Source organism: Pseudophryne corroboree, chromosome 2 (genome assembly GCF_028390025.1).
Source record: "Pseudophryne corroboree isolate aPseCor3 chromosome 2, aPseCor3.hap2, whole genome shotgun sequence".
Taxonomy (NCBI): domain Eukaryota; kingdom Metazoa; phylum Chordata; class Amphibia; order Anura; family Myobatrachidae; genus Pseudophryne; species Pseudophryne corroboree.
Window position 1 is genome coordinate 222,787,282 of NC_086445.1, and position 19,728 is coordinate 222,807,009.

The following is a 19,728-nucleotide window of genomic DNA, read 5'->3' on the forward strand; positions in this document are numbered from 1 at the left end:
CTCGCAGTGTTATCAGATTCCCCTCCATGTCTCTGCCTCCTCCTTCCCCCAATAGCAGTGTTCTCAGCCCCCTCTTTATGGGCGGGATGTACTAAGCGGAAAATGCGGTAAACTCCCTGTTTACCGCATTTTCCTGATGTACTAACCCCCGGCCGGCAGGACAGCGCCGCGGCGGGGTACGTACGTCCATAGAAGCCTATGGGCTTCTCTCCGCGGCGCTGTGTGAGGGATCCGATCGGATCCCTCCCAGCATGCCCTGCGGCCGCCCCTGTCACCCGGCGCATGCGTAGACTGACTTCTGGGGCCGAATCCCGGAAGTCAGGCTGCCGCTGTGCATCGCGGAGGAAAGCTCTTATCGGAAGAGCTGTCCTCCACAATGCTGATAGCATATGTTAGTACATATGCGATCAGCATCGTGGCGCAGGGCGGCGATGTACATTAGTACATCCCGCCCTTTGTCTCTGTTGCATCCCTCTTCCATAGCAGTTTTTATCAGCCCCCCTCTTCATGTCTCTGCCTCAACCCTCCGCCTATTGCAGTGTTATCAGCCCCCTCACTCCCCCCAGCTGTGTTATCAGCCCCACTCTCCATGTCTCTGCCCCACCACTCCCCCCAGCTGTTATCAGCCCCCCTCTCCATGTCTCTGCCTCACCACTCCCCCCAGCTGTGTTATCAGCCCCCCTCTCCATGTCTCTGCCCCACCACTCCCCCCAGCTGTGTTATCAGCCCCCCTCTCCATGTCTCTGCCCCACCACTCCCCCCAGCTGTGTTATCAGCCCCCCTCTCCATGTCTCTGCCTCACCACTCCCCCCCTCCCCCCAGCATACCTTCCAACTATACCTTTTTGGCAGGTATAGTACCTTTTTTTTTTTAATGGTCTGTACCAATTTTTTGACTCTCCAAACTTCCATTGAAAGTATATGAAAATTGATGTGGCCAGGGTCCCTTTACCCGTGGCAACGCCCCCTTTTCAAATTTGTACCGATTTTTATGTGTACAATGTTGGAGGGTATGCCCCTGCTATGTTATCAGCCCCCTCCATGTCTCTGACTCACCACTCCCCCCCCAGCTGTTTTATTATCAGCCCCCCTCTCCATGTCCCTGTCTCACCACTCCCCCCCCCCCCCCCAGCTGTTATTATCAGCCCCCCTCTCCATGTCCCTGCCTCCCCTTCCCTCCCACAGCAGTGTTCTCAGCCCTCCTCCCAGAGCCGGATTAAGGGGGGGGCCCAGGGGGTATGTACCCCGGGCCCCCCCTTTCTAAAAGGGCCCCCCCGCCGCCAGCCACAGATCGGATCTCTGTTAGCGATCCGACCTGCAGCACTGGCCTCCCGGACCCCGCGCGTCTCCCTGTCGGTTGCCCTGGCAACCTAACAGCGCTGGCGCTTCATGAAGTAAGGGACAGCTGAGCGACGGCTCAGCTGTCCAATGGGTGAAGTAGTAGCAGCCTGCGGCTCAGTCACTGGCTGGGCGCGCAGGCTGCATGGAAGATGTGTGAGCCAGAGGGGTTGCATGGGGGAGCGAGCTGTAGCTGCTCTCCTGTCTCACCAGCAGCAGATCAAAAAGTAAGCTGGGTGTATTGTTTGTTGTTGTTTTTTATTTACCTGCTGCTGCGTTAAATTGTAATTTTTTGGCTTTGTGGTGTGTGTGTGTGTGTATATATATATATATATATATATATATATATATATATATATTATTTTTTTTGATCTCCCTGCCTCTGTTAGGGGCCCCCCTTGTTTGAAGCGCCCCGGGCCCCCCATAGCCTTAATCCGGCTCTGCCTCCTCCCCATGTCTCTGCCTCACCACTCCCCCCAGCTGTGTGATTATCAGCCCCCCTCTCCATGTCCCTGCCTCACCCCTTCCCCATAGCAGTTTTATCAGCCCCCTTCTCTATGTCTCTGCCTCCTCCATAGTAATGTTATAATTCCCTCCTTCTCCATGTCTCTGCTTCACCCTTTTGCAGTGTTATCATCCCCCATATCTCTGCCCCCCACTCCCCCCTAGCAGTGTTAACAGCCCACCTCTCCATGCCTCTGCCTCCCTCCACATTCAGCTCTTACCTCTTGTGTCCCTCCCAGACGGTCAATGAGTGGTGGTGCTGGGCAGGTCCTTCCACTGCTTCTCCCCCCAGACTCTCTGGAAGTGCAGTGCAGCTCAGCAGCCTCGGTAGGAAGTAAAAGTAAGCACACTTCCTGTCTAGGTAGAGCAGCAGAGCACGGAGGTTAGTGGGGATGGTCGCTCCTCTCCTGCATGGCTGCAGGTCTTGACACGTCACGCATGTGCAGCTTGGATTGCAGGTGGGGCAGTGTAGAATCCGGGGTTTGGGTTAAGCTTTGCGGGGCAGCAGGAGACTCCAGCATGAATCGGGAGTCTCTTGCAGGAGGGTAGGCAACAATTACTTAGCCTCATCAAATTCCTATTTCTCTATAGATTGTAAGCTTGCAAGCAGGGCCCTCTTCTATCTGTCTATCTGATCTGATGTTACCCAGTCTCATTTTATTACAGTTTAGTTTCCAACTGTAAAGTGCATCTGAATATGCTTGCGCTATAATATTAACTAACAATAATAATCCTATATAATAAAAGCCAACTCTGCTCCTCACCTCTGTTAGCTGAGAGCTCAAACTGAAAGTGAAACTGTAGGGAGATGTTACAGCCTTCTAACCTGCTGCTGGCAATGTTAATTATACTGCTCTGACTGTTTCACACGTGCTGCATACGGAAAGCGGGGGCTGGGGGGGGGGGGGGGGGGGGGGAGAGAGAGAGAGAAGGGGCAGATAGGGACTGGGGGAGAAAGAAAGAACACCAACCCCCCCCGCAGTGGTGACAGGAGAAATACTTTTCTCCTGGTCAAAACTCAACAGCATCATACCCTCCAACATGACACGTCCCACTAGGTACAAAATGCTCTGTTTCTGGACTTCCCTCTTCATTTATTATTGCCATCACCTGTGAAGAAACAGCTTTCTTATCATTTAACTAGTTCAACACAGGTGATGGAAATCATAAATTAAGAGGGAAGTCCAGAAACAGAGCATTTTGTACCTAGTGGGGCGGGTCATGTTGGAGGGTCTGCAGCATACACCTCCCTCCTGGGCTTACCGCAGTGTGCGCAGCCGCCTCCTCCCCTTGTATTGCCCAAAGCTCACACACCGGCTCCGGCTGTCCGGATCGTCACAAGCTCCGCCCCCTGGGCAGACTTCATCAGTGCTCCCTCATCGACGGCCCGGCTTGCAGCTGCAGCGGCAACAGGGTGTCTGAGGGGAGCAGTCAGACTTGTCACCTGCTAGCCGCTGCTTTAATACAGTAATGCTGGGTAGCAGGGCAGGCTGATGTGAGGGTGGTGGTGCGGTGTAGTGCCTGCTGCCGTGCAGGTGTAGACTCACTACCTACCAGGTGCCACACTCTCTCACCTTCAAGTCACGGAATCTTCAACGTACCTGGAAACTGCACTTGGACCCAGACACGGCGATCCCCTTCCAGATGTAGATGACGGACGAGCTAGGAAGAAACAGGAACCAATTAAGGAGTATAAACTCTTTTCCAAGAGTGGCGGCGACCTTCACCGGTTAGGTGAAAATCATCATCGGCAAAAAGCCTCAGCCACCCAATTTTCACCAAACAGCGCTCTCACATTGAGGTATACTCTGGATCTCGCACTGCCGTGCAAGGTCTACCGAACTGGCGCTCAGGGAACAGACAGACAGAGGGACAGAAGGACACAGATGATGCTCACCATCGCTAATCTTGCACTGCGGTCTTCCTCTTCACTTACAGGTCCCTGTAAGGAGGCAAACAAACAATAGCCGTGCAGGGCCTAACTCTACCCTAGTGTGCGTTCGCTACACTAGCTACATGAACAGAGCCCTTAAGCTAGTTCAGGTGTGGGTGGTACAACACAAACTCTATGCACAAACTTTAAAACAAACACTTTGCCCTGCACGGGTAACAACAGGCATCACAATATCACAGTACAAGATCAAACGGTGCTGTCCCTTTAAATCCCTACCTCAGTGGTGTAACTAGAAATTTTTCTCCCCCAAGCCAAAAAAATCCTTCGGCGCCCCCCCCCATACCCCCCATAATTGGCACTAGTAAAGGGACAAATATGCGCGCGCCTACGGTGCGCGTCGCCAAAAAGGGGTGTGGCTTCGTTGAAATGGACGTGGCTTCGCATAAAGGGGCGTGGCCTTGCAGGAAAAGACTACCTTATACCCCAGTTTTGCAACCTGCACGCCCAGACGTTAGCCACCACAGGAAAGAAAAATAATCCTGATTCATGCCCCTTACATTATTTGTCATTTTTCCTCCTTATAGTAATGCCCAGTATACATTATTCCACATACTGCAATGGCCTTAGCCATTATGCCACACACAATAATGCACATGACACAATATGCACACACTGTAATGCCCCCGACACATTATGCCACACACCGTAATGCCTGTGACACATTATGACAGGAATCGCAATGCCCGTTATATATTATGCTACACACTGCAATGCCCCTGATACATTATAGCACATACAATGTCTGTGACACAGTATGACACACACCACAATGATCCTGAGACATTATATCACATACCACAATGCCCGTGATATAGTATACAACACACCGTAATGCCTGACACATTATGACACACACCGCAATGTCCGTGATACATTATGCCACACACCGTAATGCCCATTACACATTAAGTTCTACAGTAAGGCTTCTAATTACTTTTAAATTACCTGCTCGTTGCCAGAGGTTTCATGCTCTTGGTTCCATGCACGGTGCCAGGGGTTTTCATGCTCAGGGTGTCATGCTCGTTGCCAGGGGTTTCATGCACTGGGTGTCATGCTCGTTGCATGCGGTTTCATACTCTTGGTTCCATGCACGGTGCCAGGGGTTTCATGCTCAGGGTGTCATGCTCGTTGCCAGGGGTTTCATGCACTGGGTGTCATGCTCGTTGCCAGGGGTTTCATGCACTGGGTGTCATGCTCGTTGCTAGGGGGTAGTGCTTGTTGCTAGGGCCATGCTTCCAGTGCCACATATGCCCCCAGTGCCAGATATTCCCCCACAGTGCCAGGTATATGCCCCCAGTGCCAGATATTCCCCCACAGTGCCAGGTACATGCTCCCAGTGCCACATATACCCCCCCCCAGTGCCACATATGCCCCCTCAGTGCCTGCTCCCCCCAGTGCCAGATCTTCCCCCACAGTGCCAGGTATATGCCCCCAGTGCCAGATCTTCCCCCACAGTGCCAGGTATATGCCCCCAGTGCCAGATCTTCCCCCACAGTGCCACATATGCCCCCTCAGTGCCTGCTCCCCCCAGTGCCAGATCTTCCCCCACAGTGCCAGGTATATGCCCCCAGTGCCAGATCTTCCCCCACAGTGCCAGGTATATGCCCCCAGTGCCAGATATTCCCCCACAGTGCCTGCTCCCCCCCCCCCCCGCTCCTTTGTGTTGGAGGGATACGGAGCGCATAGCGCGCCTCTCCTGTGTCCCTCCTGGTTCTCCTGCCGGTCTAATAAAGGAAGTGCCGGTTCGTGAGCCAATCAGAGCTCACGAACGGCACTTCCTTTATTAGACAGGCCGGGGGAGAGCCAGGGAGGGACACAGGAGAGTCAATCTGTGCAAAGTCAGTGGCGCCCCCAAGCCACCGCGAGGACTGCGGGGGCAGTAGTTACGCCACTGCCCTAACTTCTTTCTGGGGGTGGGCGCCACACAGCCTACCCACCTCCCGTACAATAACTTACCAGGGGCTCAGGCCTGCCTACTTTAGTCACGTTGGAGTGGCCGGGGCCTAGCGCCCAGTACCACCCTTTTTCACCTGGGGGGGGCACTTATTGACTAGGCCTAGCGCCCCCTAACTGCGCACAGGCCAGAGGCCTGACATCACCCACGATCCTAGCGCCCGCTTAACAGAGGCCAGATGGGTGACCTGGGCCTAATGCCCAGGGTCACCTTATTACCTAATCGGCCACACTTTGAACTAGGGCCTAATGCCCTCTAAGTGTCCTCACAGGCCTATTGCCTGATCTTGCCCACAGACCCGCCTACCTTTCGCCACAGGCCTGTGGCCTGACTGTCCCCCATGGGCCTAGTGCCCGATCCCTGATGGTCTAGGAAGGAGAGGAGGGTAACAGGGGGCACCTTAAAAGGACCTACCTGACCCGGAGGGAGCACCTCAGTCGCTGCTGGACATCTTCTTCCTGGACCGCAGCGTCTTCTGGCCTCTTCCACGGCCTCAGGAACTGTTCACCGCTCTTCGGCGCACCCTCCCGTCCTGGTCCTGGCGGCGTATGTTGTCACTCGCCGGGGTGGGGCCTATGACTCGGCGAGCGCCGATTGGCTCGCTGCGACCACCCGTGATTGGCAGGCGCCCCACGAGCTGTGATTGACTCGCGGTGGGTGTCGGATTTGAAAAGACGCTTCTCATTGGCGGCCAAATTGGTGCCAAGTTTAAAGCGCTGCTAACGCGGCGCTCTCCGTCGCCGCTGTAAGTCTGGTGCAGGGAAACAACCGGTCCCTGCACAGGACACCAGCTGCTGCCGATCACTGACAGGCGCTGGAGACAGACACACTGTCCCAGCGCCGTCTGACATGTTTTCCCACAGGGGACCCAGATCCCCTGCGTGCTGCTGCTGGGATGTGTCCTGTGCACAGGGCACATCTCTACAATGAGGCATTCCAATACTATAAATTTCATAAATATGTATAGCTATACAGTAGTGTGTGTGTGTGTGTGTGTGTGTGTGTGTGTGTGTGTGTGGTTTTGGATTCGGACGCGTTTTGGCAAAACCTCCCTGAAATTTTTTTGTTGGATTCTGGTGTTTTTTGTTTTTTTTTACAAAAAACCCTCAAAAACAGCTTAAATCATAGAATTTGGGGGTCATTTTGATCCCATAGTATTATTAACCTCAATAACCATCATTTCCACTCATTTCCAGTCTATTCTGAACACCTCACACCTCACAATATCTTTAGTCCAAAAATTTGCACCGAGGTCGCTGGATGGTTAAGCTAAGCGACCCAAGTGGCCGACACAAACACCTGGCCCATCTAGGAGTGGCACTGCAGTTTTCTAGCGAGAGGATGAGTGCTTCCATCCTCATGTGAATCTGAACCACTAGCCATGAACATAGGCCAGGGCCTCAGCCGTTCCTTGCCACTCCGTGTCGTAAATGGCATATTGGCAAGTTTACACTTTTCATCAGACGCTTTTCATTTTGATTTTTGGGTCATTTTACTGAACTTTTGTAGCATACTTGACGACACAGAGGTAGAGCAGTGGACTACTGTACCGTACTGCTATATATATATATATACTGGTGGTCAGCAAAATTCTGCACTGTCCTCCTACTATATACTGCGCACAACTAAAATGCAGCACAGGTATGGATGCATAGTATATTTGACGACACAGAGGTAGAGCAATGGACTACTGTACCGTACTGCTATATATATATATATATATATATATATATATATATACACACACACACATACATACATACACACACACTGGTGGTCACAGCAAAATTCTGCACTGTCCTCCTACTATATACTACAATGCAGCACAGATATGGATCGTTTTTCAGGCAGAGAACGTAGATATTTTCAGCACACTGAGCACAGATAATTGCAAGCACACTGAGCACAGAAACTGAGAGAACGCAGCCACGTCCTCTCGCTATCATCTCCAAAGCACGAGTGAAAATGGCGGCGACGCGCGGCACCTTATATAGAATACGAATCTCGCGAGAATCCGACAGCTGGATGATGACGTTCGGGCGCGCTCGTATTAACCGAGCAAGGCGGGAAGATTCGAGTCTGCCTCGGAACAGTGTAAAATGGGTGAAGTTCGGGGGGGTTCGGAACCCGAGGAACCGAACCCGCTCATCACTAATATAATATAATATAATATATAATATAATATTATAATATATAAATACAAGAAAGTTCTGCACTCTCATCAATGTTCCCAATGGTGGGTGCTTCCAACAGATGAAATGTCCGCATATGTAGACGAGAATTCCACGTGGTGGAGGGTGCACTCTCACTGTATACAAAGTCCAAACACTTCTTCAAGACAGTATTTTATTGTAGCCTCATAGGTTTCGACGTTTCGATCCATAGCGAGGATCTTTTTCAAGAAAGGCCATACATAAATCATCAAATCCAGTCTTAGGGGTATATGCAATTCACGGCGAATTGCGGCAATTTTTCGCCGTTTTTTTCCCCGACTCAATTCGCCAGGTGAATTCCGGCAGGTGCCTGCCGGAATTCACCATATTCAATGAAAAACGGATTCGCCAGAATCGCGGGCGAAAATCGGCCGATTTGGCGGATTTTGCCGCGATTTTAAAAAATGGTAAAAAACAGGAAAAACCCGAAAAAAAAATGGCGTGGGGTCCCCCCTCCAAAGCATAACCAGCCTCGGGCTCATCGAGCTGGTCCTGGTTCTAAAAATCCGGGGAAAAATTGGCCAGGGATCCCCCGTATTTTTAAAACCAGCACCGGGCTCTGCGCCTGATGCTGGTGCCAAAAATACGGGGGACAAAAAGAGTAGGGGTCCCCCGTATTTTTAACACCAGCATCGGGCTCCACTAGCTGGACAGATAATGCCACAGCCGGGGGTCACTTTTATGCCGTGCCCTGCGGCCGTGGCATTAAATATCCAACTAGTCACCCCTGGCCGGGGTACCCTGGGGGAGTGGGGACCCCTTCAATCAAGGGGTCCCCCCCCCAGCCACCCAAGGGCCAGGGGTGAAGCCCGAGGCTGTCCCCCCCCATCCAATGGGCTGCGGATGGGGGGGCTGATAGCCTTTTGTGATAATAAAAAGATATTGTTTTTTCCAGTAGTACTACAAGTCCCAGCAAGCCTCCCCCCGCAAGCTGGTACTTGGAGAACCACAAGTACCAGCATGCGGGAGAAAAACGGGCCCGCTGGTACCTGTAGTACTACTGGGAAAAAAATACCCAAATAAAAACAGGACACAGACACCTTGATAGTAAAACTTTATTACACACTACCGACACACACATACTTACCTATGTTGACACGCCGACTGCCATGGTCTCCGACGATCCGAGGGTACCTGTGAAAAAATTATACTCACCTTCCAGCGTCCAGAGATAAATCCACGTCTAGAGAGATAATCCACGTACTTGTTTAAAAAAAAAAAACCGCAAATACCCGCTCCATACCGGACTAGAAAGGGGTCCAATGCTTTCACATCAGACCCCTTTCCCCGAATGCCGGGACATCACGTGACTCCTGTCACTGAAGTCCCTTCAGCCAATCAGGAAGCGCTACTTCCGTGGCGCTCACCTGATTGGCTGTGCGCTGTCTGTACTGTGACAGCGCATCGCAAAGCCGCTCCATTACTTTCAATGGTGGGAACTTTGCGGGTAGCGGTGGGGTCACCCGCCGGTCAGCCGCTGACCGGCGGGTGACCTCACCGCTAGCCGCTAAGTTCCCACCATTGAATATAATGGACTGGGCTGTGCGATGCGCTGTCTGAGTTCAGACAGTGCACAGCCAATCAGGTGAGCGCAACGAAGTTGCGCTTCCTGATTGGCTTAGAGACCTTTCTGTGACAGCTGTCACTGACAGGTCTCATTCGTGGAAAGGGGTCTCATGTGTCAGCATGGGACCCCTTTCAGTCCGGCATGGAGCGGGTGTTCGGTTTGTTTTTTTGCAAAGTACGTGGATTTATCTCTGGACCATGGCTGAGGTGAGTATATTGAACTTTTCTTTTCAGGTATCCGTGGATTCTACATGGAGAAGAGGACCGATGTCGGCGTATGAACATAGGTAAGTATGTGTGTGTCGACGTATGAAATAAAGTTTTACTGTCGACGGTGTGTGTGTCCTGTTTTTATTTGGGTATTTTTTTCCCAGTAGTACTACAGGTACCAGCGGGACCGTTTTTCTCCCGCATGCTGGTACTTGTGGTTCTCCAAGTACCAGCTTGCGGGGGAGGCTTGCTGGGACTTGTAGTACTACTGGAAAAAACAATATCTTTTTATTATCACAAAAGGCTATCAGCCCCCCCATCCGCAGCCCATTGGATGGGGGGGACAGCCTCGGGCTTCACCCCTGGCCCTTGGGTGGCTGGGGGGGGGACCCCTTGATTGAAGGGGTCCCCACTCCCCCAGGGTACCCCGGCCAGGGGTGACTAGTTGGATATTTAATGCCACGGCCGCAGGGCACGGCATAAAAGTGACCCCCGGCTGTGGCATTATCTGTCCAGCTAGTGGAGCCCGATGCTGGTGTTAAAAATACGGGGGACCCCTACTCTTTTTGTCCCCCGTATTTTTGGCACCAGCACCAGGCGCAGAGCCCGGTGCTGGTTTTAAAAATACGGGGGATCCCTGGTCAATTTTTTCCCCGCATTTTTAGAACCAGGACCAGCTCGAAGAGCCCGAGGCTGGTTATGCTTTGGAGGGGGGACCCCACGCCATTTTTTTTTGATGATTTTACCGTTCCAGCATTAAAAAAAAAAAAAAAAAATTTTTAAAAATATATAAATAATATTTGTGCCTCCAAAAAAAAAAAAAGTACCTAATCCCTTCTAATATAAATAGATCTGCTATTCCCAAAAAAAAAAAAACACAAAAAAAACCATGTTTAAATTTTTTTTATTTGTTTTCACCCTCCAAAGTGTGGCGGATTGAAAATGACGAATTTGCTGTCTAAAAGCACTGCTGTCGAATTTCCAAACTTGAATTGAATATGCTTTGGTCGAATTGCAGCACTTGTATCATTGCAGAAAAGTCGAATTTGCAAAAATTCGAATTTCAAAAAGTCGAATTTTGAAAGTCCGTTTTTTGGTCGGAAAGCACTGAATTGCATAGGCGATTTTTTTTTTTGGTCGAAAATGACCGAAATTCGACAATTTCGGGAATTCGACCGCAATTGCATATACCCCTTAGTATAGCAATTCAGAATAGTTAAAAAGTATATCTAGAAAAAAATAGAACAAAAGATGACTGAGCCTCCCAGGTCCCAATAAATAACAATAATGGTGACAATGCTTGTTTCGAAAATAATAATACTACTTGTACACAAGATTAGACAAAGGTAACCCATATATCAGAGCAGGTGGCTAGAGGGTGGGTGCTCGGGAAGATGTACAATAACACCCTGTGCATACCACTATTTCTTTGTATACATGCAAAGCCCACACGTCCTCACCTCAATCAGCACATTCCAATAGTGCTGTGTGCTTAAACAGTTAAGCACCACGTGCAGGATAATATCTGCATAGTCTCAGGTACAGAAAAAGACAGCTGCTGTAATCAAAAAACATCTCTGTTTTAACAATATATATCTAAACATTGGTGTATACATCATAACTCATAGTCAGTATCAAATAAATACCTATAGATCCAAAAAGATGCACATGGAGCAGCATCTGGGCTAAGCGTTCTCCCACACATATTCCATCACTACAAAAATAAATCCAAATCAATGAACTACTCAATCATCAGTATTCAACAATGTGACAAGCCCAGGATAGTAACTCACAAATTCAAATGGAACACCGCATGTGCCAGGGCTGCATACACAAGCCCAATCTATACAGGAGGTTTATATACCCCATGACCCGGAAGTACCTCGGGTAAATGGGGTCAGCACCAGAAATATCCTCAAAGTCTTTACTAACCACGAAACCCCGATCACCACTAACTCGGGGGACTAGGCGAAACACCTTCAATGAGCGGGTCTACGCTCATAGTTACCACACAGCCTGCAGCGGGGACAAACAGTGCTCCACGCGCCGAGGACCGGAAACCGGAAGTCCCATGCGTTCCAATGGCCGAGGCCGGTGGAACGCATGCTGCAGGCACTGCTTCTAGATTTTGTAGAGATAGATTACATGAGAGAAGAAGGTATTAGGTATGAAAAAATCTCATTCCACACTCAATACGTGTATCTATACTCATGGTCACCTCACCGCCAGCAGCGGGGGCAGACCGTGCTCCACAGGCCGGAAACCGGAAGTCCCATGAGTTCCAGCGGCCGGAGCCGGTGGAACGCATGCTGCTAGCGCTGCTCGGGGATGGAAAGGGATTATTTATATATAATGAAAGGTGTTGTGATTCACCCTCATACCGGGACCACCATCAAGATCAGATTTCACTTACACTGCAGAATGGACCATGTCATCTACATATTGAAATCTCCATGTGGGCTTCTCTATGTGGGGTTGACCATGCAGAATTTTAGAGACCATGGGCAATATTTACTAATAATCCGAGTTTGCCCGAGCACAAATCTCGGCAGTGTTTGGGCCATTCGTAATGGTTTGAACGGCAAAGTCCAGAAATACGAATGAATAGACCATCGGTCAAACGCGGCTGTTATTTCATACAACACGGGTATTCACTATTCATTCGTATTTGGGTGTTAGTCTCTGAGTGCTCAAGTGCGGGTGTATTTTTTTTGCGATTCGTTACTAAAAGCAGCAAAAAAAAATAGACCTGCTTTTTCCAGGCGAGTCTGGATAATCATGCACGGATCAGTGAGATCTGTGCATGGTTATCTATGGGAAAGGGTCTGTTTACTGTAAAAACTTGAAAATAAAATTGCGTGGGGTCCCCCCTCCTAAGCCAAACCAGCCTCGGGCTCTTTGAGCTGGTCCTGGTTGAAAAAATATGGGGAAAAAATTGACAGGGGTTCCCCCATATTTGAACAACCAGCACCGGGCTCTGCGCCTGGTCCTGGTGCCAAAAATACGGGGGACAAAAAGCATAGGGGTCCCCCGTATTTTTTGAACCAGCACCGGGCTCCACTAGTCAGAGAGATAATGCCACAACCGGGGGGACACTTTTATATAGGTCCCAGCGGCCCTGGCATTAAATCACTAACTAGTCACCCCTGGCCGGGGTACCCTGGAGGAGTGGGGACCCCTTAAATTTTAACACTTTAATTTTTTTTTTTTTTTAAAGGTGCACAATGAAGCCCTGCACGGATCTCACAGATCCGGCCGGGATTCCTTGTGTTTTGTCAGGCAGTGTTTTACTCATCACTCCCGTAAAACACTGCCTGACATTACGAATCACATCAACATCGGAAAAGACGAATGTTGCAAACTCGTCAGATTAGTAAATGACCGTATCAGGATTCAAAAAGTTGCAGTAAAATGCACCCGATACCGGGGGGGTAATTCCATGTTGATCGCAGCAGGATTTTTGTTAGCAATTGGGCAAAACCATGTGCACTGCAGGGGAGGCAGATATAACATGTGCAGAGAGAGTTAGATTTGGGTTCACTCAGGGCCGTTTTAACAGCAGTGTAGGCCCCTGGGCACAGCAATGCACTGGGCCCCCTACCCATCCTCCAGCGGTAGGGGTGGGGAGGTGCTATCAGCGGCAGCTTTGATGCCCCGCGGGTGGTAGGGGGTGTTCTATCTTCCACTCAGCTTGTAGGAACTGGAGCAGTAATTTCTGCTAATTACTCCTTTACTGCACAGATGGGGCTTAACTGTAGAAGGGGGCATTGGGCTGAATGAAGGGGCCCTGGTACATGACTTCCAGGGTGGTAGGGGGTGTTTAATATGTAGGGGAGGGGTGGCTAGTGGAGTGGGCTTAATATTCATCATTTTCCGGTGGGAGGGCAGCTTGCTTGACTGCAGATATCTCAAGTTCCTGAAAATATATTTCTTAGCTTTGAATGGGATAAAATACTAGAGAGTCCCACCTTTCAGGAGGTTCTGGGGACTTGGGGATCAGAGTTCAGCAGCCAACGAAAATCTAAAACTGCATATTAGGCGTGTGGAGCTGGAGCAGGGACTAGCTGCTGGAAGGCTGATATCTCTGGTTCTGGGCATAGTAGAGACAAGCTGCCAGTGTCCACCAAAAGGGAAGAGTCACAGATTTTGGATTATACCCTCAGAAAAATTCAGAGTCAGACAGAACCCGAGATATCTGTCTGGAAAGAGCAGTTAACAGTTTGGATGGGGACCACTGCTATCAAGTCGGATATCTCCGGTTCCCCAGGGCTGATTTTCAAAAATTTGGTACCCCTGGAAAGAGGAGACCCTCAGCTATCAGCCTAGGGCCCTTATACTCCTGGGGCCCTTGGGCAAGAGCCCACTGAGCCCATACGAAAAGACGGCCCTGGGTTCACTCATAGTTTTACACACATTTATCACGTTTTTCACACTCAGTGTCACATTACACACAATCCTTTCTCTTTCACCTTCCTGGTTTTTCCCAGGTCCTTCCCCCCTTCTCTCTACATCCCACAGACTCAATCTTTTACATTCCAGTTCCTAACACACACACCACACAGCCTTCCTCCTCTGTTCTCCTTCTTTCATCCCCCTTCCTCACAATTCATCCCTCTTCTTTCCAGCCTCCTCAAAATTCCTGCTCCAACCCACAAACATTTGTCTCGTTTTTCCTTTCCTCCTCACTTCTTCATTTCCAAATTTCTCATTACAGCTTTCCCCTGTCAGACTCTCCAGGATGCGCCCTCTGTACACTTTTGTTGTCTCCACAACATGCCACCTCACATACATCATTCAAGCGATTCTCCATATATTCCAGTTTTTTATGCATTGCGCTTCAGCAATTTACACACTGTCCGGTCCCCACTGTGCCTCTATAGTATAGCGTGCTCCTTTTAACAGTCACCACTGTCTTATTCTTTGTCACTTCGTCTTACAGGGCCGGTGCAGGTGTTCCGGGAAGCAACGCTGGTTGCCATGGCAGCCGCGCCACACAGCCGACATCACGTCACTTCCTGGAGACGCCGGAAGTCCCCCGGCGGTTCCCGAGGCTGACGGCGTCCGGCCCTGCTCACCTTCACGTGTGGGATGCACCTGGGTGCTATAAAAGGTAAGTGGGTTCTCTATACACACTGTTCACGCCTTGACAAAGGGGTCTCAGGACCCCGAAACGTTGGTTCTCTATGTGACCATTGTGATGTTGATGTGATTTGAAATACACGTCTGTTTATTTACTTCAACGGAGTGCCGCTGCCATTTTTTCTCCTTACTATATATTATATATAATATATTTTACACACATATATACACACACAAACAGTATCAGACAGTGTGCCCACTTTGAAGGCTCCTTCACATGTGGAATTCTTTGCTGTGGGTGCTAGTGGTGTCTCTACTCTTTATTTGTTTTTATTTTAGGTATTTCACAGGTGCGCAATTACTCAGCCATCCTGGCTGCAGAACCCACAAGACCTGGACTGACCTTTGTGGATGGGGCCCGCCCTCTTCTTCCATCCACCCCCAGGGACCCTTACTGGTTTTCTACAAAACCAAGCTACAGAACCTAAAATAGTTCCTTCTGTCTCCCTGGGGTTTTTTCTAAGGTCTGATGTAGGCATTTTCCAGGTCATTGCAAAATACGGAACTGATTCCATTTCCTTTTCGCAAGGCTCCTTTCGGCTGGTCTAGCACTCCACTTCAGACAGTCTGGTGACTCTCTCATCACATACCCCCTCCCCTATGCTTTTCCTTACGAGGGAAAGCTATTTTTGTGATAGGTTCCAGGTCTATGTTCTACTTTGAACTTGAACTGTTGAAGTGCCAAAAACCAACGTGTTACTTTAGCATTGACTTCCTTATTCAAGTGCATCCAACAAAGTGGAGCATGGTCTGTTACCAGGACGAATTCTTGGCCCAGAAGGTAATACTTAAGAGACTCAACTGCCCATTTAATGGCGAGACACTCCAACTCGACAATGGTTGTTTGACCTTGTAATTAACTGGACCCACAGCCTCTATGATTAAATAGGGTCCATGACAAGGAGCATACAATTTACTCTCCAGAGTCGGAACCAGGACTAGCACCTTATCCCCCGATTGGAACTGCCTCGCTTTCGTAGTAGCATCATAATATCGTTTCTGACGGGTTTGGGCTTCAACAAGATTTTCCCGGATGATAGGAGCAATCATGTGAAGTCTCTCGTAGAGCCAGGCTACAAATTGTATCACACTTGGTTCTTCTGCGTGTTGTCTTTCCCAACTTTCCTTTATCACATCCAGTACGCCTCTAGGCTGTCTCCCGAAGAGTAGCTCAAACGGGCTGAACCCTGTGGAAGCCTGCGGGACTTCTCGGATGGCAAACATTAGGAACGGCAGTACTTCATCCCATTCTCGGCCATTCTCACTAACAGCTCGACTTATCATAGTCTTCATGGTTCTATTGAACCGTTCCACCAGACCATCCATTTGCGGGTGGTAAACTGAGGTATGCAGCCTTTTGATTTGCAGTTTCTGGCACAACTCTTTGAGAATTTGGGACATAAACGGAGTGCCATGGTCAGTAAGGATCTCTTTAGGGAAGCCAACCCTGGTAAATAATAACAGTAGCTCCTTAGCAATGGTTGCAGTTTTTGTGTTACGAAGAGGTATGGCTTCAGGGTACCACGTTGCATAATCGAGCATTACCAAGACATGCTGGTTTCCTTTTTTCGTTTTTTCCAGTGGACCCACTAAGTCCATTGCTATCCCCTCAAAGGGTACCTGTACAATAGGTATAGGTATCAAGGGAGCACGGAAGTGGGGTTTTGGACTGGTCCGTAGGCATGTGGAACATCGCATGGCAGTATTCCTGGCCAATAGAAACAGAGTAATATTCTCTCTCTTGTTTTCTCTTCACCTAGATGTCCACCCCAGAGATGCGTGTGTGCAGCAGTCAGCACCAGCGGAACATGTTTTCGGGGGTACTAATAGCTGCTCTAGTTTTTTCCCGTGGGTAACTATTACCCAATATTTTACGTTTTTTCTCAAAATGAAATAAGGCGTCCCGTCAGGCGGATAAGGTTTATTAACCTTCCCATTGACCTCGACCACCTTGTCCTGGCACTTCCTTTGGGGAAGTCTGCTCATCACCACCTTCGCCCACAGCAACCACCTCAGATGATGCAGTACGAGAGTGCTTTGGAGGGTCATCAGATTTGTCCTGTCGGAACAACAAGCTTACTGAAGCCTGGAAAATCCCGTCCCAGGATTAATGGGTAAGGCAGTTTAGGTCCAACTGCCACTGCAACGTAATACGTCTGGCCTTATACAGTGATAGGCATTATGACACGGGGATACCTCTCCGTAGTCCCATGCACACACAGGACGTTGGCCGATACCGGCAGTTGTTCCACGTTCTTTGGCACGACGGCTGCTGAGACCAGTGTTAATTCACTGCCGGAGTCCACCAAGGCCATCAATTTCCGTCCTCCAATTTGCACTGGCTCCCATATCAGGGGTGCTCGCCCTTGTAAAGGCAACATAGAGCAGAACACCATGTTTTCTTCTGAGGATTTTGCAACACTACAATCCATGGGCTCTCTTTTTCTGGGACACATGCGTCAGTATTGACCAGTTCCACCACATTCATAGCATAAAGGGGAGGGGCTCTCCTCAGGAGAGTATCCATTATTTCTAGATGCAGGGACAGTAGGGGAAGACCCCGTGGTTGTGGTCCTGGCCCCAGTCCAGGAGAACGAGTTGTATGTATTGCCTTCACTGGCCGCCCAGCCCGTGACTTCCAATCGGGGCCTTTAGCCATTCAGCCAGCTGTCTCAAATCTCTTCAGGGTAATTGCCAATGCTTCCAGATTTTGAGGGGCAGTGTGTATTACCCATCTTTGGGTGTTGTGAGCAAGGGTGCGGATACACTTGTCCACAATTACTGTCTCTACTATCTGGTGAGAACTGTTCTCTTCAGGCTGTAGCCAACTGCAGCCATACTTGGCTAACTCTGCCAATTGTGTCCCGACAGGGGATCCAGACTGAAAAGCCCACTCCTTGAAGCGCTGGGCTTTACTCGCTGCAGTCAAGCCCAGCCGGGCTAAGATAGCAGCCTTTACTACTCCATAGTGTTTAGTTTGTTCCACAGACAAGTCGGCATATGCCCGTTGCGACACTCCGGTCAGATATGGTGCTAACCGGCCCGCCCACATATCCACCTCCCATTTTAACCGCTGAGCGTTTTTTTAGACTATTAGAAGGTAGGCTTCCGGATCATCTGAGGCGGTCATTTTATTTAATATGAGCGGCTTATTTTCGGGTGCCCGATCTGTCAACAACTGTGCCATCTGCTCTTGGGTCTTTTGCTGTACCACCACAGCAGTGGTCAGTGTACGCAACATCTCCTCCATATTGAGGTTAGAGGGGTAGCGGAAGACAGCAGGCTTCAAGAAATAACCCCTATGAGCCAGTTCAACTTGTCTCTTTAGGCTAGGAGAAAGGTAAGAAAAGTTATACTTTTTGGGACATTTCCCCTTGAAGAAATAACGGGGAAGGGGGACTTTTTTTTTTTTAGGCTTTACTCAGGTCTGGGGGGGGGGGGGGGGGGGGTTAGTACCACGCTAAAAAGCAGCTGGCACCCCACTTTACGGCTCCCCGTACAGGCCACCACTTGTAACAGTATTGTTGGGGTTGTCATAAAATAACAATACTGACACCAAGGTATATAGGGGGTAATTCCGAGTTGATTGCAGCATCAAATTTGTTAGCAGTTGGGCAATACCATGGGGGTAATTCCAAGTTGATCACAGCAGGAATTCTGTTAGCAATTGGGCAAAACCATGTGCACTGCAGGGGAGGCAGATATAACATGTGCAGAGAGAGTTAGATTTGGGTGGGGTGTGTTCAATCTGCAATCTAATTTGCAGTGTAAAAATAAAGCAGCCAGTATTTACCCTGCACAGAAACAAAATAACCCAACCAAATCTAACTCTCTCTGCAAATGTTATATCTGCCCCCCTGCAGTGCACATGGTTTTACCCAACTGCTAACAAATTTGATGCTGCGATCAACTCGGAATTACCCCCATAGTGAAAACAAAACAGTTTTACAAGACCACAGGTTCTTTACCACATAAAACAAAACAACCAAGTTGTTCACACCACAACTTGGGGTAACAACAATCTCCCTGGCTGTTTAACATCACACAGCCGCCAGGTGATTATAGACACAGCATACAGTCTATACAACAATTAAATCAGCAGTATAAAGCTTTTTGCAAACAGCACTACAAATAAGCATTCATAACACAGTGTCCTGGGTTATAGTCACCAATGTGTGCAGTGTCCTGCTTCAGTGGAAAATGCGTCCTGACAGGAACCACTGGTACCAAAGTCCCTTCAAGCATACACAGTCTTCCAGACCCCTAACACTAGCCCCCCCTTACAGGCCCTAGCTTCTGGCTGCTAGTCAGCATCAGAGGTCCTGCACCTGTGAAACCTTCAGCCCTTTCTAGGTATTCCACAGGTGCACAATTACTCAGCCATTCTGGCTGCAGAACCCACAAGACCTGGACTGACCTTTGTGGATTGGGCCCGCCCTCTTCTCCCATCCACCCCCAGGGACCCTTACTGGTTTTCTACAAAACCAAGCTATAGAACCTAAAATAGTTCCTTCTGTCTCCCTGGGTTTTTTTCTAAAGTCTGCTGCAGGCATTTTCCCGGTCGTTGCAAAATACGGAACGGATCCCATTTCCTTTTCGCGAGGCTCCTTTCGGCTGGTCTGTCACCCCACATCAGACTGTCTGGTGTCTCGGATTCCTGTTAGTGTTGCTCAGCTCCGATCTGGCATCTTTAGCTCCACCTCCTGATCACACTGCCGGTCTAGCTGGTCCCATAGTTCCCTCACCACCGGCTTAAACTAACGGCCGGTCCAGGTCACACTTCCGGCACCTAGTCGGGGTTTTGCACAAAACAGAAGCAGTCTTCTGCTCTGACAAGTGGGCACACCCGGG

General features: G+C 49.5%; 2 long non-coding RNA genes across 2 annotated transcripts in view; one reads left to right on the top strand and one right to left on the bottom strand.

The window, feature by feature from the left end:
* Positions 1-2,211: 2,211 nt before the first annotated feature.
* Positions 2,212-19,728, top strand: part of LOC135050674 (uncharacterized) — a 122,253-nt gene continuing 104,736 nt past the window's right edge. The window contains exons 1-2 of the long non-coding RNA XR_010241734.1: positions 2,212-2,299; positions 14,678-14,848. This is a non-coding gene — a long non-coding RNA (uncharacterized LOC135050674). The remainder of the gene's footprint in view (positions 2,300-14,677; positions 14,849-19,728) is intronic.
* Positions 10,717-19,181, bottom strand: LOC135050673 (uncharacterized). Its single transcript, XR_010241733.1, has 3 exons — positions 19,047-19,181; positions 11,385-11,452; positions 10,717-11,296 (listed from the first exon to the last, which is right to left on the bottom strand). It is a non-coding gene; the product is annotated as an uncharacterized LOC135050673 (long non-coding RNA).